Below are 25679 nucleotides of genomic sequence, written 5' to 3' on the forward strand. Positions count from 1 at the left end.
AACTTTTTTTTTTGTTTTCGATTGAATGTCACTTTCTGCATTATTATGGGAATAGAGAAAGAACATCAGCTACTACAAGTCTTTATTGTGCAGAAACAACTATAAAACTAGCTCAAAGCTATCAAAAGAGCAAACAAGTCAGCGGACAAGAGATGAGGGGAGCAGGACTGGACGGATTTCTATATGCATAGCGGCCCCCATGGAGGCAGAAAATTTTGAAGTTTTTTTAATGCATGCCTTGCTTTTGAAAGCATTCTGTACCTTAGATTTTTTGGTCGTAGGTTCAAATGACGGGTTTGTGAGTCACTTTGATCCTGTATTGTAAGCAAACCTTAACGGGGTAAGGTCCGAGCTTTCTAAGGAAGCCAACGTGAAATCATAATTGGGCCTCCTGCTGATTTGGTGTTCACCTTTCTGTTGAACTTTGCGGCAGCGCGCGTCCCCACTTCACAAGCCCCTTGTCTGCAGCCCCCGCCGAAGCTCGTTCCGCTAGCTCACCATCGTCAGGGGCCATCAGGACAGCACTCGGTCAGTGATGATGCCGTGTAAGCTTCAAACTCTTTTTTTTTTGCTCTAATTACACTGTCAATACCTGCTTCCTGAGGACGGTACCACAGGAAAAGTGACCCAGCGTGATAACTAAATTCTTCACTACCTTGTCCTCGGGGGATCCTTCTGACTTGACTCGATTACTCTGCTCTACGAAATCGTTGCGTCCGGCTGTTTTTCATTTGCTATCTCCCTCCAACGCTGCCTGAGAAAATCCAATGGGGCTTCAATGCATTCATCCGAAGGGGGTTAAGAATCACTGCTTGGAGGACTTTCGTAAAAAGCTGATTTGATATGACTGTTTTTGGCGCTAAAACCTGGTTATTAGCGCAGACGTATGGTCCGATATTAGGCTTCCAAATTACGGTCACTGTTGATCTAGATCAAGCAGGACTCTCAATTAATGTTTTAGAAGTCAAACCGGAAAAAGCAGCTTTTGGCGCCAGAGAAAAACATGCAGCAAAAAAGGGCAGCTAAAATGTCGGTCTAGAACCCCGAAACCCCAGGTTACTAGCAAAAAATGCTATGAATTGAACAGGGAGTCGACAACGCTAGCAACTCCCTTGAGTTATAAAAACAACTTTTTTTCTTGCTTTGTTCTATACGGATATCATAGGCCACACTCAGCTCATTGTGGCTCCCACATTTTGAAGGTGGCGCCCACATTCACCGCCACGAATATTTCACTGTCTTGCCTCCCAAACCAAAACGCACAGAATTCGAAACAAAAACAGCGACTTCTGAGCGTCATGTCAAGAGAGACAGACTGTTTTTATGCGTACGAGGTCCACTCTGCGTCTTCATAAAAATATAGAGGAAGAGAAAGGTGTCGTATACCTGTAATTAAAATTTTCAAACGCTTATTCTAAAGTTTGTTTCAGAAAAGTTTTGAACAATGCCCCACCCGTCCGTTACGCCTCTCCTACTTATGACGTCACACGTTTGTTTTGTATTTTGTCTGTTTTTGTGTTTTGTATTTTGTATGGTAACAGTATTACAGCTTTAGTTTCCCGCTTCTAAAAGCCTGTACACATTTTCGAAAACTCATGAGTAATACAGGGCTTCCTGGGGAAGCCACATGACGGGTAATTTCAGAAGTTTCTTATAAATCGTGAATTATTGATTAAACATTTCACAGTTTTGGCGTATAAACGTGTTCAGGACGAAATATTTTCACTGGCAACAGCTGGTAGGGGGCTCGAACGCATTTTGAGAACACATGCTTGACATAGCGATCGGTAATATGTTTACTAAAGCACAATGCAGTCATTAATCTGCATTTATTATTTATTCTCTTGGGCATCGCCTCCTGTCATTCTTCACGCAGCCAAATATTTCTTAATATTCTGCTATCTCATTAATGGCAGTGTAGGTTGTAATAATTTTGATATAGGATACACAAGCACAATAGTTTTTTTTATAATTTTTATACAATACTTATGACAGCGAGCATTGTATTGAAAGTAAACCGAAAAGAGCTCACGCGTTTTAAATTCATTAGCTGACAGGAATAATAAACCTTAATATGTAATAGTGGGTGTGGAGTCACTTTTTTAGGTATCTTGGAAGTTTTTTTGCTAGTGCAAGTCAGCATTAAATTAGTTATCACTTTTTTATCACAGTGCGTTTCCCTGATCTCTGGAAATCATGTGAGGTATATTGTCCGATTATTTTGTCGTATCAACTGTAAATGTGTGAGCTCTATTATAAGTTCTTTCGACTCGTCTGCACACATTTTATGATTAGAGCACACCAAGAATTGTTGTTTCTTCACTGTACACTCTTAAGCCGACGTTACGATTAATAAGGCCGTCGCTGGCACACGGCGCCCGCTCCTTCTACAGAGCATCAACCTCCACGCAAATTAGTTATAAAAATACGCCCATGCACTCCGTGGCTTTTGAGGTAGTGGTGGTGGCCCGAAAAATGGTGCATACCCACTTAGGGGGATTGGCCCAGAAGAGTTATGTTTTCATTACAATCAATCATGCGAGGCAAAATGATGGAGCAGAAGAAAGAAGAGAAAGAAACACGAAAAAAAACCAACAGAGAGAAGAGTAGGAAAACTATAGCAAAAGTCAGCGTAATCGGAATGTTTTTAACACTGCAGACGAGCTGTCTCCGAAATGAAGGAGTGGATGACATTGCACACGTCCCTATGGAATCGGCCTAGCCTAGTCCCCACAAACGACAAAAGCACCGGTACAGCCAAAGACAGTCCAAGACGTAGCAGGGGAATCTCCAGCAGCCTTCTCCGATGGTTAGAAAATCGGCGGCAAAAAAAGAAATGCTTTTGACGGGCTTACGCTGCGTGAGGAACTCGCGCCTTCGTCGTCGTCGTCGGGTAGCGACGGGCGCGCCACCGCTTCTCCACTCCGAAGACGATGACGACGAATGTGTCAAACCATTTGGACAGTCTGGCTGCTTCCTCTCTCTAGGATCAGCTGTCAGTGTGCAGAGACGCTAGGCCGAACCCATACCCTGCCGTGTCTTCAGCCTTGTACCACTAGTTCAAGCTTCGCCAATTTTTTTTTTATTGCAGTTAACTCAAATTTTGGGGACACAGAGGCGTGCTGAAGTGTTTCCATACCTTTATTTCCGTCTTTCACCTCTGGAATGAAAAACGTGTTATAGTGCACCCACAGACATTTTACTTTGTGCGCCATCGCAGCCATCTTATGCAATGAATGAGGGCAGCTACTACCGTTATCGCAAAACATGCTAAAATATGCTAAATCATGCCGGTTTTCAAGTACAAAGTTTCAATGTTTACGGTGCATTGAAAATGAGACAATTGTCTACCCCGCGGCAGCGAGGAGAGCACAGTGACTTGGAGGCGTTCGTAACGTAATGGCCGAGAAAGTTCAATAGAATGCAAAAAGCAACACAAAGGTGTCAACAGAACCGAGAGCTTGAAATTGAAATCAGCGTGTGCGGAAATATCTCATTTTTTTCTTTCTGGTATTTTATTGCCCCGAAAATTTGTAGTATTTTAGGCCAGTTACCCACCGTCGCTACAACGCAGGTGTGGATTTAAAAGAACAAAACTGAAAAAAATCACCACAGGTAGGTAGGTGTATACAATTCTTCCCGAATGGCTGCTCCGGTTTGAAAAGTAGCCAATTTATCCCCAAGGAGACCTATTGAAGTGTGAACAGCGAAAATGAGAAAATTGGCATTTCTGCGCGGCTGATCTTGATCCAATCACCGAAATACGCCTTGAGCAGATTCTTTTTTTTTTTTTTCGCGCGCGAGTATTGAAGGTGTTTGCACAGCTTGTTTGCTTCTCCAAAGTGATCCAGTTTCCTTTTATCCTTTGTGAGCGTCCCTGTCTAGAAAAATAAGGGGACATTGAATTTTTATTCTACAAAGAAAAAGGTCGCAAATACTGACCTGTGTGCAGAGACGACAGCGACAGATAGCCCGTGAAGCGAGTAAACTACCGCGGGCAATTAGCATCACAACAGACGGCTGCATTGCCGTACCTGTTCTCTTGCGCAGAAGGCCTTCTGACAAAAAGGGTCTCTGTCACGCAAAAAAAAGAAACAACCAGTATGCTGGATAAATCTTTGAAAATTTAATATCATGAATATGTGGACGGCAGCAAGGGGATGAATAGAATTGCCTACGTCTTTTGTGAATGCGCAAAAGAAGATGGCGCCGCCCGAAAGGGACAAAGCAGGAGCGAATCCTTCTGTTAAAGGAACATACCAAGTTCGTTCCTTAAGTTTTGGAAGTTTCTGGAGATGCCGCCACAATCGTATTGGTGAAGTTAAAGTATCGCTTTTCAATCTATCTGAGATATTATCCATAAGAGTGCCATCATTTTCATTTGAAGTGAGTATGCCAGCTGTTGTTTTGAAAATGAAAAGCGACGAGTCCCTTGCAGTACGTTTTTTCAAGACGATAGTCTTTTTGGGCTAGTTGAATCCGGAACTTTTGGCCCGTCCGTCCGTACGTACGTAGGTAGGTTCTTTCGTCCGTTGGTCCGTCCGTCCGTCGGTCCACCCGTCTATCTGTGTCTGTCCGTCCGTTCGTCGGTTCTTCCGTCTGTCTGTCTGTCTGTCTGTCTGTCTGTCTGTCGGTCTGTCTGTCTGTCTGTCTGTCTGTCTGTCTGTCTGTCTGTCTGTCTGTCTGTCTGTCTGTCTGTCTGTCTGTCCCTCGATTCAGCCACCCGGCCACAAGATCGCGTAATTCTGAAACGTCAGTTATTACGAAAACTTTTCGAAACCTGTAAATCCTGGTGTCGCACTTCTCCCTTGTCAGCATTGTGAAGCGAAAAAAAATACGTATAATAAAGGAAAAACATAAATAACTGGTACAAGGCAGTCACCTCTGATTTGAATATAGATGCGTGCTTGATATGTGCGATAGAAAAATACAAAACGAGTTCACGCCCGAGCCCAGATCTTGTGGCGGAATTACATTCCCAACAGCAACGAACATTTGCAAACGATGGCGCGCAAGCAATGGAACGCAGAGAACTAAATTTACTTAAGTTGACCTCCATGATATACACTGTGGGAAGAACGAGACGAGAGGGGAAGAGCTTTGGAGATTGGCGGGAGAGAGAAAAGAGGAATTTTCGTGGCGGGGGCAGCAGAAGAGTACCGTATTTCAACAACGTCTGCATCGACGTAAGCAGATACCCGGCCAATTTACATCAAGTTCTCGGCGGTAGCGTCGTAGCGTATGTAGGATTGAAATACGCATAGTATAGGAATAAATGACGGACACGAGCTCATAAAATGTTGCTTAATGTACCATAGCGGTTATGTGCTGCGCTTTGGGTATATAAGACGGCAAGACTAATAGAAGCAACTCTCGGGTGTGCTCTGGAGTTTAAGGGCTTGGGGCTAACGTTACGTCTTGAGGTGTTACGACGACCGACCGCTTAAAGCTCATGGCGTAAAATGAGGGCTTTTGCCCGATGCACCGGTTTACAACACAGCGTTAGACTTCAAAGCGTGACGTTAACCCTAATGTCCAATGCTTAGTCCTAATATTAGGTAACTTATCGTTGAGTTTTATGACATGCCATGCAACGTCATATTCAATGCACTTCGATCTGCGGGTAACGGCTGACATTGTAGTCCCAACAACGTTAGTCCTATTGTCTGTGTGATGCGAGGTTCCAAGAGACGTAAGGCGAGGTAATTGGAATACAGGTTGAAGATGGGAAAAGGGACCTTAATAGGGATTCACGTGAGTGTAGACATAGACGACGAAAGGAACAACGAAGTACGGACATACACGACCGTAGAAGGTCCGGGAAGCAGGCAAAATGATAACTGCGGACAGTCACAGTAAACGTTGTAATTAAAAGTGTGTTCTTACGAGCCGAAGAACTTGCAGGTGTCGGAGAGGCACACGAGAGTATGGCGTTCGGGGCACGACAGAGGCGGTGGCCTTGCGAGTCCAGCAGCAGAGGCGAATGGCGAAGAGAGGGCGGCCGCACTCCTACACGTTGTAGAAGCTCACCGGGTCGAAGGTCTTGACGTGGGGCCTCGGCGTCCTACAACGGATACAGGACACCGGGATTGTGGCCGTCCTACAACACGCTTGAGAACGCAGTGTCTAGAGTGCCGTCCGACGGCACTCTAGCTGATCGTTGCAGGCATGGCTAGAGTGCCGTCCCACGACATTCGAATATTTAACACTAGGCTAGCACGTGCCGAAGAGTGTGTCGTTGTAGTGTAGAGGATCCGTCTTAGCTTATTGATCCCAGAGGCGGTGGTTCGAGACCGGCTCTTTCCTCGTTTTTTTTTTTTCATTATTTAATTAAAGTGTAATTTTTGTGCCACACGTTATTTTTGGTGTTTTAAATGATTTCTTTGTGTGCGTTAGGTTAGCTTATGTTATGTTGAGGTTAGGTTGCCTAGCTTTACGTTATCTAGAGCGATGTACTGCCGGACGCGGAAATTTTGTCATAAAACGCCGGTGGACGTCGATAGAGGGGAGTGCTTATAAAACCGTCGGACGGCACTCTAGACACGGCCGCTTGAGAAACCCTTGACTAGCCCGCTGGGCCCTCCAACTCCGTTCCGAGCATCACCTTCCTCTCCTTCCTCGGCTTTCATCGGCGGAGATTCCTGGCTGAAAAACTTCCACCATATATTTCGGCGGATTGGCCGCATCGTTTGACAAGTACCTCATCACAGTCTGGCCATCTCATACCCGTGTTATATCTGAGTTGGTTGGGCAATCACCTCAGTGTAAACAAGTTATAAACTGCAAGATACGGAAGTCTTCATTACTGAGGCTTCAACCCGGAAGACTTTGTTACAGAGGTCTTCAACCCGTTTATGTGAAATCGGACGAGTGTATGCTAAGAGTACTTTCGACCTGAACAGTAGGGAGGATGACCCAATGCTCCCACAGCAGTAGTTCATGACGACTAATATTCTCGTGGGGAGCTTTTGTTGGGGGTGCTCCCGGTCGCCGAAGTAATTCATCAAATCAAGCATGGTATTACTACTAGCTCGTAAAGCACGAGTTCCCTCATTTACTGTTTTTTTAAGCTCAAAAAGCCGCCTTCGCAGACTACAGGACGGAGAAGATGTACCAATTCGTTTCACCTCGTCTCACAGGCATAAGCACCAACATAGCCATGACAACATGACTACTTTTCGGCCCTAAAATTAATGAGCTACTTCAATTGTTTCGGCGAGACAGGGCAAGTATTCCAAAAATAACGGAGACAATGGCTACACATGCACCACAGGCGTTACATATGCGTGTGTTCTACATTATGTTCACATTCGTCTAAATCGCAGCTTCATAAAAGAACACAAATGGTGGTAGAAAAAATATAAATAGCGCCATTCCACCATTCTGTCTTTTCGGCCTGAACTTTAACGTGCAAGGGTCTATATACAAAATAGCGATCTTATCAGCGTCCGCACCTAATTCCTAGGTTGCAAATTAATTAAACAGTGCAAACGTTAACCATACTAAGAGTTCTTCTTTAAAACTAATGGTAACGGCAATGTAAACGTTTGCGTGATAATTGGCGCGCATTGATAATCTTTCTACTCGATGCTAAGGTGGCAAAACAACCTGCTTCAAAAGTATAGTCCTGCCACTTCTCACAGTTCTTCAAAGACCGATTCAAATCATAATTTTGAACCCTTCTATGCGCATACCCCGAATGTTCTTTAAAGTCACGCCACCCCAACTGTGAACGAATGCATGTAACATGTCGCATTTTGGGGGCATAGCGCAGTGACCGATTTTATTAAAGAACAAAGAAGAAACTACGAAAAGCCTCTTTTGTACTGGGCCGATTCGCTGACCTCAGAGCCGGCATAAACACCGGAAACAACGTCCTCAAGGTTAGAGAACTACTTCTTGAGCGTCCTCAGCGAACACAAAGGGACACATGCCCTGAAAACACTACCTTGCAATATGTCGAAGCGCAATATTGAAAAGGAAGATGTAATCAGACAAGGACTCACTCACTGGAACTCCAACACCCTAGTTTTTTGTTTCGGCGAAAGGGCATGAGGCACTAAACACTGCCCATCCTGAAACTCTTACACATACAGAAACACCCCCCTATCCCAAGTTCCTCTGTGCAAATAAGAAGTGGTTCTTTTATTAAACTTATAATGAAACACATCACTAACATAAAAGTGGTGGACTAAGTTGCAACCATTACATCCACACGTGGCTAACGTACATTGTTGCCCCAAGACCACCTACGTTTGTCTGAATCCCCATGTGGACGCCACACATAAAATTTTAGAAAACAAAGGTAGGGATACTCCTATAGAACGCGCTCTTTCCAGTGGGCACGTATCCCACTGGACGTGCCTTAGAGAGCTTCGTGGCGTCCTAGAAGATTTCGGGTGCCCAGTCCAGCTAACAAAATACAGGCAATGAACTTGTTGACCGAACTGATCGTCTTCCGGCGATGGCCGCGGAGGCACTCACCAAGGGCAGAGGGTGCCTTTTGTTCGGCTCCTTCGCAACTTAGACAGAACCGCCGCTGATAACTCTGAAGAGAATCACGATTGCCGTTCATGTACGTGCTTGCCGCACAGCACTTGCTCTTGGTAAAACTTCTAATGTGCTGACGGCACGACTCTGACCGAAAGTGTGGGCTCTCTCTAGAAGGTAATATCAAAGAGTCTTCGGGCCTTCTTTCACATAATGAAAATCATTGCTCCTGACATTCAGTAACGTCTGAAGGAATCATTTCAGACAGACGCTCGAGATAAAGCAGTCGTGATGGTGACATGTTTTGTTTTAGTACAATTAGAATTTTTTTTCTCGTGTTTTCTCCTTCGCGAGGTGAACTCATTGTAGTTTGACAACGAAAGGATAAAATATTGATATTCGAGTAGCGTGAGGTTGTGGGAACATCTCTTGACGGTTCTCTGAGTACTTCAGAGTGTAAACGAGCCACGAGACACCGTGACTCGTACTTTTTTGAGGTCGAACGCCTACGTACACGGCTACGCAAACATTATACGCCACCCGAAGACTCGGTGCAAGACCTGCGGGTACATACACCGTACATAAATTCCGCGAGGGGGTAAATCTTGCTCAGTGCAGGGCCCCAAATAATTCAAAATGACGCATAGCTTGTACAAAGTTACCCGAAGTAGCACAATGAGTTAGCATATGACTACAAATCTGACTAAGACATTGCAATGCTTCATACGCAACGTATGAGCGCCGTTGCAGTTTTTTGTATGTCACTTTCATCCCTGCACATCATAGGGGAAGAGAGGTCCGGAACTTCAACAAGACTTTCTCAGCTGATCTTCCCCTGCAAACGGCGACTAAAGGACCTGCACTTCGTTTCGCATTGTGGAGCTCAAGCAACGTGCGAAGATAGGACAAACATGATGTCCACAACAGCCTCACCACTTTTGTTGATGCTTTGAACACTGTCGTGCTGAGGCAGCTCTAAAGTCTTTTTGTTGCTATTCTTTCGATGCTGAATGACGTCAACGAACTGTATGGTCCTCCCCTTTACTTTAAAACCTATTTTGGCCATATGTTTAGGCAAAGTAGAGAAGTTATAAGTTATAAGGAGCATCAAGGAGAAGCGTGTTGTCCATCAACGATCCTTCAAAACCCAACTTGGTGTTCAGATTTGTGGCTCCGCCGATGAACTTGTCCCACAAAAGACGCACCTTAGTTGCCGGCTGCGCCGTTGTTTGTATCACATGTTCAAAGTGAACGAAAAACGCAACGTGCACGAGGGTCTTCGAATTTGATTGCGTTATTGTAGGGTTTCACGCGCCGACGCAACGCGGGTGATGAGGCGCGCCGTAGTGGACGGCTCCGGATTTATTTTGACCACCTGGGGATCTCTAACGTGCGCCGAAATGTGGTATACACGGCGTTTTTGCTTTTTGCCTCTATCAGAAAAGCGGCCGTCGAAGCCGGGAATCGAACCCGCGTCCGTTTTCGAATTTGCACACCAAGAAATTACCGCAGGTTGGCGTCACCACAACTACCCAAAACTACCGGTCAGCGTGACCGATATCCGAATTTGGTGAATGATGAGACACACCATGCACGCCAAGTGGGCTGTTTTCCCGTCGTAGATTTTCTTTTTAAGACCAGAGCTGTTTAACCATTGGCTGGGTCCGGCGGCGTTCGCAAAAAAAAAAAAAAAAAAAACCAAGAAACAACACCGAGTGCCCGTGAGCGTTCGCCTGGCCCGGCATCGTCCGGATCAACCTTCGAGAACTCTCTGCCCAACTATCGTGGCGTGATTTGGCCTGCTCTTCTCCTCGCCAGGGCACTTGCGTTTGCACCTGAAGAGAGGATCACGGGCAGCTCGCGCTACAGACGCTGATTTCGCGAAGCTTGTTGCTGCCGGTTCTAGCGCGTGCTACAGCAGTCCCCTCTGTGAGAGCTGTGCATGACTGCTGACAAAGCAATCCGAGCCTGCCAGTCATGACGAACTTTCAGCGGCAAAATTTCGGAAATGCATGTGAGGTGCAACAGTCGGGTCTCCGACGAAGGGGAAGGGGCCGCCAGCTCTGCTTTTTCTCCAGGCTTGCACCGCTAGTGTAAGCTGCACCACATGTTTTGCTCTAATCACATAATTTGCCTCGTCATTCGCTAAATTCACATATCTGGTCATGCCAGCTCACCTGCAGCGATTTTTTGTAGTGTATACTTTTCATCAGAAACGCGAGAGTGCGGAACGAGATTGTAGCTCGCGGTGCAGCAAGCAGCCGAATGGTTTCCCGGAGTCTATGCCGGCAGTACTAAAGCGTATGTATGACAAAAAAAACGTCTGTCTACTCATATCCAGTTTTCTTCCTTCTGCACCTTTCTTGGGCTTTCTTCACTTCGCCGGGATTCCCGGTTGGGAGAGACTCCACGCACTATTGCTTTAAAAGATGGCCTTCACAGACTGCTGTTTACACGACCGATTCTGCTCGAAGGCCCCACGTCGAGGCCCACACCAAAGCGGCCTCTAACCCCCGTCCCAGGCTCAAAGCGTTCGCCACTGTTGTGTTCAAAGATTAGGTCGGGTCTGCCCGGTTGACTTTCTTGTCATTTCTTGTAGAGCCCTGCACGGGCCTGATTTTAAGGCCGGGGCTGTGTCCGCTTTATAAAGCCCGAGCCTGACCCGAGCTCGCAACACCTAGCCCGAGGCTGGGCTTTCATAAAGGAGTTTGGCCTGGGCCCGGCCCGGGCCCGTCGTCTAAAGCCCAGGCCCGGCCCGAGCCCGGTAATGAATTTTTAAGCCTGAGGACTGCCCGCGTGTGCGTCACCCCGCCCGGGTTTAGACGCTGAAGGAAATTAATTATATTTGGTTGAGTGTCTTCATGGCGGGCAATAAGACGGAGCATGAGTCTCTAGTCTGTACAGCACGCCATGCATTTAAATGCGAAAAATGTAAGGTTAAGTAGTGCACGCACATTAGCTTCCACTGTCTTCACTTCGCGCCACATTGGCCTAATTAATAGCTTGTATTCTTACATCAGAAGCAGAATCACCTTTTATGACCAGATTCTTGGCAACGTAACGTACTTGTATCGGCCACAAGTTGTTGGTATGCTGAAATTTTTGGCACCACGTTTTATTCCACGAGTATGTGCATGCATTGAAATGTTTTCCCTGCAGGGGTAGCTTAGTGGGTTTTTTTTCCTAGCACGCCAGTTCGGTTCCCGGCCACGGCAGCCGCATTTCAATGGATGCGACATGCAAAACACACCTGTACATGGACATATAGGCTAATTATCTTGAATGGCCAGTAGACAAGGGCGCGAAAAAAAGTCTACGACAGAACGGCACACTGGATGGTGAGGCGTATGAAAAGAAAACCTTTGCCGTAATTCCGTATAATCCCAAATTGCCGCATGGACTCAGAAATGTAGCTGGTGGGTTTGGTGTAAACGTTCTTTTTTCAGCCCCAATAATATGAGTAAAATGTTTTCACATAGCAACAAAACGGGCACAATCTGATCCTGGAGTCAAAAGGAAAAGTTGTACTGTTAAGCACAACTCCGCGCTAATCCATTGTAAAACGGCGGCAGTATTTCAAATTCCGTTTGATTCTGCACGCGTGTATATCGGGAAAACCGGTCGCTGTATAACTATGAATGTCGTGACATAAAAACTCGTTCAAACACAAGACATATTTACATGCACCCAGGCCTTGTTCCAAACACGGGTGCGTTCCGCCTTTTCATGATACCACCATCCTTTCGGTTCACGGCAATCTGATCACTAAGGAAGTCATTGAAGCTTTTCACGTTACAAAAACAAGAAATTGGTGCATTAGCAGCCGTCGATAGTACTGCATGAAAAGTAATTTTTGTTTTGTTTTTTGATCGGTTCATGTGTGATGATCAGTTTGTGATAATATAGCTGTGCGTTCTGATGTGAGACCACCTGGGTTCGGTCGCAGTACTTACGTCTGTGTTGAATAATTGTAAGGTTTAACGCGCCGACGCAACGTAGGCGATGAGGCACGCCGTAGTGGAGGGCTCCGGATTAATTTTGACCACCTGGGGATCTTTAACGTGCGCTGAAATCTCGTACACACGGGCGTTTTTGCTTTTCGCCTCCATCACTTATGTCTGTATTGCGGTTTCAATAAAATCAGCTCTGAGCACAGCGTTGTCCTGTCGTCGTCTCTCCCTCGTGTCTTTGCCCACTACGTTGCAGTTCAAGGTGTTTAACCAGGATACCCTCACCCAAATGTGCAGAGTTCCATGTTGTCAGAAATAATGCTTTCGCGGCTCCGGCACTTCTTTCAATCGTATCTTGGTAAGTTATACCCAAATATGCAAAATGTTCTTGTTGTACAGGAAATACCACTGAAATTACAGAACAGTGACTATCAGACGTAGAAAATCACGTTTTTAAACCTATGCACTGAATTAACATCAAAAGGGCATGAAATCAAGGGTTTGACGGACAACCGTCTGGTCGGGAGGGTACATTTGAGAGAGAAAGAGGGCACCGACCAAGTAACGAAAAAGAAAAAGAAAAACATAAAAGACGTTTCGGCTCCCGCATTGTGAACAAGGCTCCCGTGCGGGAGCCGAAACGTCTTTTATGTTTTTCTTTTTCTTTTTCGTTACTTGGTCGGTGCCCTCTTTCTCTCTCAAAAGGGCATGAAAATCCACTCACAACATACCGTTTATTGTTGTTTTGTACATATAACGTTAGGGATATTAACTGCCAGGCTCAAGTATTCAAGCCTGAACCCGGCCCAAGCCTGCTGCATAAGGCACGGGCCCGGCCCGGGCCCATGCAGGGCTCTAACTCATGCGTTCCACTCATTTGTTTTACTCCCAAGAGGTCTGGACGTAAGTTGACGAGGATGATGACATTGATATTATTTTTATAAATCAGAGTACGATATTGTTCAATGGGGAGGGTCAGCTTAGTGGCCCTCACATCAATAGCGCAGCTGAGCCGACTCGTTAGGTACTTCACGAATAAAATAAGATCGTGATAAAAAAGCTACACCAGGGAAACCAGTCTTGTTCAGCCGGACATTGTGTTTTTCATTCTTTTTTTTGCTTTCCTATGCCTTTCGCTTGCCCTGCACCTACGGGATGAAGAAACCGAAAAGAGAATTTCCTTGTTGTGTCACTAGAAATAAATTTTTCTTCCAGAAAAAAATTGAACCAGCTACCGCACACATCATCATCTTCTTTGCAAGACAAAATAAATACAGCAGGCTCCCGTTAAGACGAACTCGGTTAAGACGAACCCCAGGCTTGATACGGACAACACTTGTGCTCTCTTGTAACGTCCACATGCGAAAACCTCGGCTTCGTCCACGTCCACATGCGAAAACCACGTCTTCTTCGTGTCATGGTTCATACAAAAGGAGTGGTCTTCGGAACCCCAAGACAGATTCGTTGTATTTTCGCTTGTAAACCCTCTGGCCGTCTACAGTTCCCTTTGCAGAGGGGTGTCAGTGCTGGGAGGCTGCAACGGAGAAGGCCTTCACAGAGAGCGTCTGTAGCCTGAAAAAAGAGCTGACGCGGCATCCACCAGCGCTGTTGGACAGCTTACCAATAATGCTCCGAAGTGATGTGAGCTTCTCTTTTAAGCTGCGAACGTGTGGTGTCACTGTCAGACGGCGGTCAAAAGTGACACCAAGAAACTTGTGGTGGCCAGCGTATAGAATTGGTACACCAGCGGCGGTGAAATCGTACTTAAAAGATACTTCAATTGTGTATTCAATGTTATGCATCGATTATTTTGGTGTTTAGCTTAACTAACGCATCACATCGATACGTCCACGTACCGGTGCATTTTCTCTGTATATGGACTCTCTGCAGTTTTAAGATGCCCCCAAGTATGACCAAGTATCGCTTCAAATAAAGTATCGAAGGAGTGTCTAAGCGCAAAACTTGGCTTTCCACTTAAATGAGTCCATTTCTCCCATTCGTCCCACTTTTAAGTATCTAAAAAATATGAGGAAGTGAACGTGGCAGCTTTCGTAAATGGCCAGAAACTAAACGATAACAAACAAACTCCTTAATTTACAGCACTCCAGACACATTCTTTGCAGAATTTAAAAGACTCGTCTTCTTATATTTTGACGCACATTTTGACTCTCTTTTTGTTAAAACGTCATTGTGAGCATGTTCTGCTGAAGGGTATGAACCTATGCATATTTTACTTCGAGATAATTGTTTCCTCGTTTCTACCGCATGGTAGAGCCTGACACATGAAATCACCACATTTTAAATCTGGCATCTAGGTGCCGATGAAAAAGGGCAGAAGAATGGATACGGGTGCTCACATCGCAAAACTAGTGGCACAAAGGGAGCAAAGAAGGGAGTTTTAGTCTTACGCAGCTAAGGTTAACCGTGGCAGAAACTTCCGAGTTCCCACAAATAATCTGTCGTAACGCTCGGGTGCTTCCCCACGGCCCCAGACAAAGATCACGCGTGCGCGAATACGCAATGAACGAGCCCCGTAATTTTCTACTACCGACACGACATGGTGCGCGCGCGTCTAAGTTCCGGTGGAAGATGCGGGATCGAATAGCAAGACGAGCACGAGCCACCAGTGGGGTCAGAAACCTCGTTAGCATATTGAGGGGAGCGAGGCGGCCGTGTGCTCGTTTTACGCCCAACGAAGCGGGCCCATATAAATTTTCCAATTAGCAGAGCCTGGTCCGCAGTGGACCAAGAATCGGTAGTCCTTATTCTAACAGGCAGCTTCTATTCACTCGCTGTCCCAAAATGAACGTTTGCAAACAAGGCTTAAGCAAACTTGCTCTTTTCTAGTGTTGAAGTTGTTCTCCTCCAGTCCAAGCCCGCGTCGTGCCGCTGATATTTATTTCCTTGCGTCTGTGCAGAATAACGTTCCATGAGAAAACCTTAGACTCCCTCTTACGTGAAATCGCCACATTGGTGCATTAAGACCCACATTAGATATGAACACCAACGTAACTGTGCGCGCGCGTGTGCGTGCCCGTGTGCGTAAACGTGTGCGTGTGCATGTGCATGCGTGAGTGTGTGCGTGTGTGTAGTGAAACGTAATGGTGGTATAATTGCACTGATGTGGCGATTTTTAAGCGCGCGCACACGCGCACACGCATGCAAACTCACGCCCGCACGCACACACCCGCGCCCGCTCCCATACGCACGGACACACAGTCATGTGCACACAGACGCGCACTCGGTATTTTTCAAGTAACGCCAAACAAAGACGTCAGTATTTATTTATTAAAAACCGAGAGATTCAGTGGGTGTATTTGTGTTACTCTTTCGTGTAAAAAAAAGAGAGAGAGAGATAGAGAGAAATTAAATTTTTTCAGGGTTTTGTTAGTGGACACTGGGATCAATATTTGTTTTGTTGCCTCGTTTTGCCGCAGGACACCAAAAGAGCGGATAGTTACGTGCATGGGAGTTGATAAAAAGCTTTCAAAGAAACTCCAATGAGAAAGCAGAGAAAAGAAGCTACGCGATGCAAGGGGCTCCATGAACTGCAGGATACTGTGGAGACCGTCTCAGGAAGACATTCCAACAGATTCTTGTGCAGACGACCATGCGTCCACCGTAGAATATATGAAAGGCGGCGTGGGCGAGATCCTGCAGCACTTATGTGCTGGGTTCGGGCTGGTTAAAGGTGGTCCGATGAGGTGGCTCAATGCCGCTTCCGCGACAGGAACAGGCCTGGAGAGGCAGATCGAGTAGATCACGTTAGGGGTAGAAATCCCAGTGGCCCTAACAGAATGCGTTAGTGCAATGCCCAGACAAAGTCTTCGGAGCGCGACCTCCTGACTGCGGGAGAAGCCGCCAGGATTTCCAGCCTGACGCGGACGGTCATGATTGAAAATCAGAGCGGCAAAAACACACCACAAAAAAAGTAGCGCCCTTCCACTCTGTGAACAAGGATGACCTGCGAATATACGAAATGCACGAAACAGCACGTTTGTTTGTAATTTGCGATCGAGCAATTGGCACTTAGCCAAATAAAACATTGAAGGACTCGATATTTATTCTATTGTACAGACTTGAAGCTGTCTGTTTCCCTCAGGCGTCGTAAGCATCTTAGTGTCTGCGCACCGCACCAATCCAACCGGCTCTACCACTGAGAACACCAGAAAGTTGGCATTGGGGTGGTGGACGTACACGTTTAAACCTCCGGCAAGCACAATGGAAATGTCACCAGTAAGGGCATAAAACCTATATCTGCGCGTGCATGCACCCCCCCCCCCCCCCTTCCCCTTCAAAGCACTCCCAACTCGTGCCAGATAAACCAGGGACCAGTTATGTGCGCGTGCTCAGAAGTGAAAGGCACTCCCGAAATTGTCGCTCTGAATGCCCTTCAAGCTGAACAAGAAATATTACAGAGTTTTCTCATCGCGGCTAGCGGAGGGCACGCTACGGTGGCGGATTACCGGAACCTGGCTGCGCATGCTTGCACGGAGAGGGCTCGAAGGTCGCCCCTTAGCTGAACTAACGCGCGGGCATGGCGAGGGCCGGCCCGCGGAACTAATCCACCCTACCAGAACGAATCCGCAAGTGTCCAATCAAGTTCCAGTACCCGCTGCCATAGTGTAGCGGACGCTACCCGCAATGCTAAAACTCTATTGTCTTACGTCGACGTTGCTGTTCATCTGGTAGAGATTCCAACCTACTCGGCGAGCTGGAACTTGCAGTGGAAACAGTGGAGGCAGCGGCCTTCTGTTCACGAGTATGGATTCCCGGGAAAGCTGGTGGTGCATTGCAGAAAAATTTATAGCGCGTGCGGACAAGGGCGAGAAAGGAGAGACAGCACGGAATGCTACTATCAACTTCAGAGTTGAAATTGAAGTTTTTACTGTGCATTTTTTGCTGCGAAGCGGTGGCAGCACCCAACCCAACGCGGTGGCAGCACCCAACCCAACTCCACCCAACGCGGTGGCTCAGTGGCTATGGCGTTGGGCTGCTGAACACAAGGACGCGGGTTCGACTCCCGACCGCGGCGGCCGCTTTTCTGATGGAGGCGAAAAGCTAAAACGGCCGTGTGTTTGAGATTTCGGCGCATGTTGCCGATCCCCAGGTGGTCAAAATTAATCCGGAGCCCTCTACTACGGTGGGCCTCATCGCCTGTGTAGCGTCGGCGCGTTAAACCCTGAATCATTCAATATGTCTAACCCCCTTCTAGTTTTCTTTCCGGTGAAGCAGATTTACTCGGCGCCGCTGTGGCATTCCTCACCACCGCCGACACCGATTTCACAACTGTTATTCCCTTCGCCACTACCGCAGCCTGTTTCACAAGCTGCGTCATCGTCCGATGACGGTCGTAGCGGGCTTATCAGGCGTTACCAGAGCAAGTTGCCTGCTTCTAACGCCGACGTGAGCTCATAACGCGTTTTCAGCATGAAAGGCTTTCCGAACTACATTTTCTCCCGTGTATTTCACGCCTAAGCACGCGCCCATATCCGGTTGCAGATTGATGCGAGCACTGGTTGTAGTGCGTTTGAGCATATCGCCCACCTACCCACCTACCCTTACCCGCCGGAGCCACACGCACTGGCGAGCCAGGCCGATCTGCGAAGAAGTACAATTAACATCAATATCATCAAAACGATTCCGACCTTCAGATAACATTCTACCGTGGTAGCTGAGAAATAATAACTGCACTAATTCTCCTGTAAAATTAGAAAACATTGCTCGAAGCGTAAATCTGGAAGGCGCACTCAGCAACCATCCATTGGACATACAAATCTCGCGTATTCGTAAGTAATAAGAAAAGCATGGGTGTCTTCGAAGTTTCGTTTTTGCTTTCTTTTTTGTGTACTTGACCTAACTCATAATAGTATCAACAACATAAAGATCAATGTACAACGATGAGACAGTATGCCGCCGAGTGAAGAGAACAGCGCCTTCCTGGTACGCATAAATCTGAAGAGGCAGAAAGAGCTGTAGAACAGTAAGCTGAGCTGGTTTGTTTACGTTCGTTGTGAAACACTGCTTCCACGAAAGAAGCATTTGTTCTTTTCGTCCATGGTTGTTTTGAGCGCGCAGTTTCTCACAAAAAAGAGTTACGTGACCTGGGCAATTTACGCTTACACTTCGGCAACTTGAACTTTGACGCCGACAGGGGCAAAGAGGCAGCAAAAACATGAAATATACTGAAAGCTGGCGTGAACCAACGAGTCTAACTTCAGGGATGTGGCCACATCTGACAGGAGCACAACATAAAGGGAATTTATGGAGCCATTAACAAGGTTGTTCGTACCATACCAACCGGGCATTCATGGTGCGCCTCTTTTCTGGGTCAGGGTGAAGCTGAACGTGCACGCGCACGCGTTAGCTTGAATGGCCGCACAAAAAAAATAATGTTTTTGTTATCGAGGCAACTTGTGTTCCCCAGAAGGCTGAACAAAAGATTGGCCGCGTATCTGCTTTTTTCGTTGCAAATGTCGACAAAAGACTATAGTCTTTATCAAGCTTTGCCATGTAAATGACTCCCTTCGCTTTCCCGCTCACCTCTCCTGTTGTTCATCTTGCGTCGCGCTCCTCGCAAGGTAAAGACGCCAAAGGTTTGCTTGAATAATTTTAAATTTACCGCATTCCAATGTTCCAGGCCGGGTGTCTTGATGTCAACGCTGCCGTACGACGAAGACGCGCGTGAATCGAGGCGCCCTACTTCAGCGTTTATAGAACCACGTTGCCCTACTCCTGGTGCGTTCCAAACAGAACGAGAAACATATCTAGTGAACCTTTCGTAACTGTTGCCGGTTGATTTCTTAAAACGGCGCCAGAAGCTATAGTGGCGCGGGAGACAGCAGGCTACGGCGGAGGGAATTTTTTTTTTTCTGCCGTTAATGAAGTATTTAATTTCGCAAAAATCAAGCATGTATGATCTTATAAAGGAACACTGCAAATATCACTTCTGTATTAACTTATTGTCTTATATTTGCATAAATTCCTGTTCTTCCACAATGTTGACAAGCATGAATTGATTGATTTATTGTAGGGTTTAACGCGCCGACGCAACGCAGGCGATGAGGCGTGCCGTAGTGGAGGGCTCCGGATTAATTTCGACCACCTGGGGATCTTTAACGTGCGCCGAAATCTCGTATACACAGGCGTTTTTGCTTTTCGCATAAATCCGAAAAGCGGCCGCCGCGGCCGGGAATCGAACCTGCGACCTCGTGCTCAGCAGCGCAACGCCTTAGCCACTGAGCCATCGCGGCGGGGTATACAAGTATGAACATTACACCGGACTTAGACGGGTACATTTAGCTGTGACTATATTAGACCATTGCACAGACCTTGTTTTACTTTGGCCAGGTGGCTGAGTCGAGTCCCAGACAGACAGACAGACACCAAAATTTCTGTGTTTAAGTAGCCCATAAAGACTATCGTCTTTAAAATAACAAACGCGCGGTGGCGCCAGAAGAGCTGATGCGTCTGATCCTTAAAGTATTTACATTTCAAGCACTCCTCTTCGCTGCTTTTTGTCATTGCCTGCAATTGGCGTTGTCGCTGCCATGCTGCTGTTGTGTTTATGGTGTTTTCTTGTATCCATATTTAAAACATCGGCAATATTGGGCCGAAAATAGAAATTACTTTTACAGTACACTTTAAAGTGCCCCATAAAGTGTACTGGTACGCTTTTCGGGATTACTTCCGAAACGCTTTTCTAGCTTCATGGTATTTCTAAACAAATTTTCCGTTTCGAACCCATATATTAATCTTTATATTAACTGGCAATCGGTGCGACCTATTTATTAAGCGTGGAAAGTGCAGCGAAAGGGGAGCGTGATCGATTTTCTTTAAGATGTCCTGACATCTAGTTCCAGCCGTATGACTACCGCGTGCTTTGTTATTCATTTAAAGCAAAAGATTTTATTCAGAAATTGCTTTCCACTTTTCTTTAAAGCCCCATCGTCTTTCTCTTGCTAAGCAACGCCTTTCTTATTTTTCAGCCGCGATGCCCAAGTGGGCGTAGCGCGAAGTAAAGCGGGTAAATAACACCGTCAGTTAACTAAAACGACTGCAAATGAATTGGGACAGAGAAAAGGTGAGGTCAGGAATAGAACATCAACCTCAAAAAAAAAAAAAAATCAGGGAAGCTAACACTCCCGCGCAAGTTTTGAATGGCGAAGCTATTCTAGGTGATCATTCATGGACACAAAGTTGAGTTTTAGTATCATTGTCTTGTCGTGGTTGACGTTTGCGGGAACGCATTTAGCACGGCCAGAGTGATGTCGTCGTTTTGTTCAACGTTTTCGTGCGCCACTCTGCATGCGCGACTTATCGTCTCTAGCGGATGCTTTGCACGCCGAGCTTCTACAAGCGCGGGCTGTTCCTCGGTCGTGCGAAGTGTCCGCGGCCGGGCCATGTAGAGTCAATGATCACCTACAGCAGCTTCGACATACAAATTGCGGCTCTTCTACGGTGCAGACCGCATGCGCACGGCGACACGCGGACGAATGAACAAGGGGAGTACGCTATGACGTGTCTTTCACGTTCCGAGCAAGTGTTTGCCACGACACAGCGAAACTCGAGATGTTTTTTTGGGGAAGGGAGGGGGGGGGGGGGATGGAAGGGTGGCTAATGTTGGCCAATTTCCCTAAGTAGGGTATGCTTGGCTTGAAGAACATGCGCTCCAGGCACGCGTGTATGAGCGCTCGGGATTTTTTGGCCTTTTTAAAACTGCGGACACCATACACAACCAATTTGCTCAACAGGCTCGTTGTTAAAATGAAAGTTCCGCATTCTCGTGCGGGCCTTTTTTCCAGTTACCCCAGTCTCCTAGAACTGTTCGGTTTACCAACGTGCCTATCGGTTGAGTTACTTTTTATCTCAACTGTTCATTAGTGCGCTTAGTTTTTCTTCATTGGACTGTAAACCATATAGTAACCTGAATTTCCTCATTTATTTGAGAGTTCATAAAACTGGCTTCTGAATGAAAATCTCATTTTTTTAAAAACGTTTTATCTGCTGCTAGGTTACATAACTCTGGTAGTGTCGCATTTGCTTTCAGTGATGCTAGCGCCGTATAATTTCTTGCTGAAAAAATTATTTAGCCAAAAAAGGCATTGCTTTTACATTCAACTCAAATTAACCGATAGCCCCTTGGGTAAAATAAAACAAATAAACCTTCTTCAAACAAAAGTTAAAAGATTAGTGTTTCTGCAATTTAGTTCGAAAGAACGGAGGAAAGTCGCCAGGCTTGAGCTGAAGGAACCTGATAATATCTCGAAAGGAGGCGTACAGTGGGAAATACCAAAGACCCGAACTCCGAAATTCCATTGGAGGCAGACATATTGGATGTTTCAGCTGTTAAGTTCAGGGACGTAGGTTGCGTGAATACTTCGCGTGGCCTAGGCCGCTTTGCTTTGCTCTGCGCCGCAGCCTCTTGGCCAACCAGAATGATCTATTTGGAACCAACTCCACCGGTTCTCGCGCTTTCCTCATTTAGCCGACGGTGCAATAGCTGGTGGCCCAGAGGCCGACGCAATTTCACCGTGAGCGATTCTAATGTAGGCTGAGTAGCCAGGTACAAGTGCCGCATAGTAGACAGGCTGTCAACTTTGCGATTTATTAAAGTTCACCGCGCCACTCTTCCTCCCTTAACTCCGAATGAATAGTGAAAGAAAAAAAATATTAGCGCCCTTCCATCCTGTGAAGAAAGATGACCTGGGCGCAGTCCACGAAGTGCACGAAACAAAACACCTTTATCGTAATTTGCGATTGAGCATATTTGGTAGCCGATTAGCTGAATGAACCTCCAGCGAATCCAAGCTTTGTTCATGGAGATAAACATGGAACTACCTGTGTCCATCCCGCGTCGTCAGCCTCTTACTGTTTTTGTGAGCGCGGGTTCAGACTGTTGCCGCAACTGTCGTACTAACTTGGAGGAATGACGCCATGTCACACCTCAGCCAGCCGAAATGCGTGACATGGCCTTTTTCACGTCCATAGATAACTACACGGGTTTTGCGTCGGTAATCTGAACATAGCTTGACACACAAGCCCAATCCGCTCTATAGGACTCCAGACAGGTCGCATTGCGCCGTTTAACGTCCTCGTTTAAATCTCTCACCAGCCCATAGGACATGCCATCCATTAGTACGGGCATGAAACCTATAGCTGCGCATGCACGCCTTCCCTTCTCCCTCCCACTATTCTCCACTAAAAACCTGCGCACGCATAAACCGGCCACCGGTCGTGCGCGCGTGCTTAGAAGTGACGGACGCCGTTGAACATATCCCCTGAAAGCCGTCCAAAGAAGTGATATCAGCTCACGCCGGCGGCTACGGCGTCATCTCTCTCACTGTCTTTCCCTCCCACTATTCATGTGTCGCCACCAAGGAGCGTCCTCCCCCTGACAGTTTCCCCAGACGCTGTTCCATTCTCCGCTAATCCAAATCACGTAATGTTTGCGGGGGAGGTTCAAACACGATATGCAACAACATGCTCTCTGCTCCCTTGCGGGACTAATCTGAACCACGTGACATTTGCGCGGGAGGTTCAAACATGATTTGTTGTGCGCATGCAACATTTAAGGGCTGTTCTAATATATCGTTCTTTCAAAAGAATAATGAAGCAATTAAAAATGTTCCATCGTGGTGTATTGGGAAAGTTAAAGTATTTTGTAACAACTGGCTTGGCCCTTTAGAGTCACAGATGATCGGTGACGACAACGTTCTCCTCAACCACCAGCTACAAAAAACAAATATTTTACTGCTACGGCGTGATTCTATTCGTCGTACATGTAAATAAACAGTTTATTCCAATTTTCTTTGCAGTTTAGGTATTTGCACATTCGCTAAAATTTAGAAGCCAAGCCAATGGCGAAGCAAAGCAGAAGAATAATGCGTGCGCGTTGACATCGGTGGTTAGTGCCACTAAACTGTGTGTCCGCGCGCGTGCGTGCGTGCGTGTACGCGTGCGCGTGTGCGTGTACGTGTGCGTGTGCGTGTGCGTGCATGCGCGCGAGCGTGTGTGTGTGTGTGCGCGTGTGTGTGTGCATGTGTGTGCTCGTGCGCGTGCGTGCGTGCGTGTGGAGGTGTGTAAAACATTTACTGCTTTTTGTGCCTAAACTTTTGCGGTACAAATATTTTCGTTTCGGTAAACTGAGCCAATGGATCGCGTGAGCCATTATTCATACTTTTATATTTATATTTTACTTATTCCGGCCGTACAGGCTTACACCGCAGACGTCCATAAACCGTTGTTTGTGTTGTACCAAACAAAAAAAGCAACGAAGATAGTGACGTCAACGAGTTATGGTTTCCTAACTCAACCACAAGGGAATATCCCGTGCTAGCAGCTTTCTTCTCTTAGGGCGCGTGGCCATGCCAGTGCCGAAGGGTGGTCGCAGTCGGGGATGATTGAGCGCTCCCAATTCGTAATACCGGCTAATCGATCTTGGGAACGCGCACGTTCGGCTTCCCTGAGCCAACAACGGCCCAACAGACGTCTTTCTTGACGGCAGCCCAGTGTCAGAAGGGGCGTTATTCTCAGTTCGATGGGGCCCACGACGTGGTTCGGGCAGGTTTTCGCATCAATCACGGCGTTTACTTTCCCGCTTCGGCAGGATAGTCAGTGGCAGTTTTGATCGACAGCCTTCCGTGGGGCTAAAAGTGTTGCTGTTAGAAGCGCTGTTATCGCTGTTGCCGGGTTACAGTGTGGACCGCACTCGACAGATCATAAAAACGCGCTGTACGTGAAAGGCTGGCATAAGCTGTCTTCAGGACACAACCACACGGAAGAATTGCTAGCTATGGTGAAGTGCCAATAACTGCGTCGTAGTTTCTTACTACATCGAATTAAAATTAGTGAGCAGTTGTACTACAACATATGCTTTGGGGCTGAATTTCACAAAAAAAAAACCACTGGCTGTTAAAATAGGGAAAAAAATCCTTAGATGTCCGAATATAAAAAAGAGAAGCAGCCGAGATGAATAACAATAAAGTAGAACCCACGTTTTAGCAGTGTCGATATAATTTGATTAGTATTCAGCCATTTGTGCGATGAATGTTTGCTCTGAACTGAACTCACTTCTCTTCTCTCCTTCACCTTAACGTTTTCTTCGTCTAGTCTCTGTCACGCCCCTGTAAGAGTCCTGGCATGGGGATAAACCTGCTCTGTCAATTCAATTTCTCGAAACTCTGTCGAAGACAGGGTGTCAAGGTCTCATCGTAGTGGTTGTAAGTACAAAGCAGGAAAAGCCAGTTCCAATCCTTCAGTGATGGGAATATACGACTATGAGGAAGAAACACCAATACCGTACGAAGCATATGTAGACACGCGCGTAGGCGAGTTTCTCAACACTCGTATAAAAGCGGAAAAGACGGCTGCCGCTACGGGGTTTCGGCTGCGTATGCGGCTGCGGCCCGAGCGGAAAGTGAGATGGGGCCCCACGAAAGAAGCTGTGCTTGCTCGTGCGCACTCGAATTCAACGTCTTCCCTCTCGGTGAGAGTCGACGTCACGGAGCGGTTAAACCAAAAGAGAAGCTCCTGGAGCTCTGCAATTTAAAACTGTGCTGAATCCGGAAAAAGATTTCCGAAAAGGCATAAACGTCCGTTGACACGTAGGTAAAATTAATGCGCTAGAGTCGTATATATATGCACCATAGCCCATCGTTAAGACTTCGTATATAAGACGGTCCTTCTAGCAACTCCGAAATGAAGCTTGTTAAACAGTGTGAGTTTCATACCCTTTGGAACGACTTTGCTGTTTTCTCTACACTTCTTGGTGCCCATAAAACAGCGATGTCGAGGGAACGGAAATGCCCTCGCTGCTCTCTGTATTTTTTAGTGACTGGTATTCTGCTTGCTGGAATTTGTTCTCCATACTTACCGTTGGTGAATGCTCTTACCGGTCTTTGCACGCCATTTTATTGCTTTGACTCCACCAAACATTTTCTAGGGGTCCATTTGAGCTTGCATAAACTATTGAACTTAAAAGAGGATATGTTGACGCATCGTAATGAAAATAGTCAGAGTCGTGCTTTTTTGATCCAGCCGTTATAATTTAATGTAATATGGGATAACGACCCAATAACAAAACAGTAAAAGCACAACAGCTGGCCACACAATCAGGAATATAACGACTTTATTTGTTATGCAGGATAACGTAAAAAAATGACGCCTGTATCAAATATTTACCCTTTAGAAAGCCTCAAGACCCGGAATACCACTCGGCACCTAGTCGGTAGGTGAGAA

Source organism: Haemaphysalis longicornis, unplaced genomic scaffold (genome assembly GCF_048455015.1).
Source record: "Haemaphysalis longicornis isolate Haplotype H1 unplaced genomic scaffold, Haemaphysalis longicornis Haplotype H1 scaffold_3, whole genome shotgun sequence".
Lineage (NCBI taxonomy): Eukaryota > Metazoa > Arthropoda > Arachnida > Ixodida > Ixodidae > Haemaphysalis > Haemaphysalis longicornis.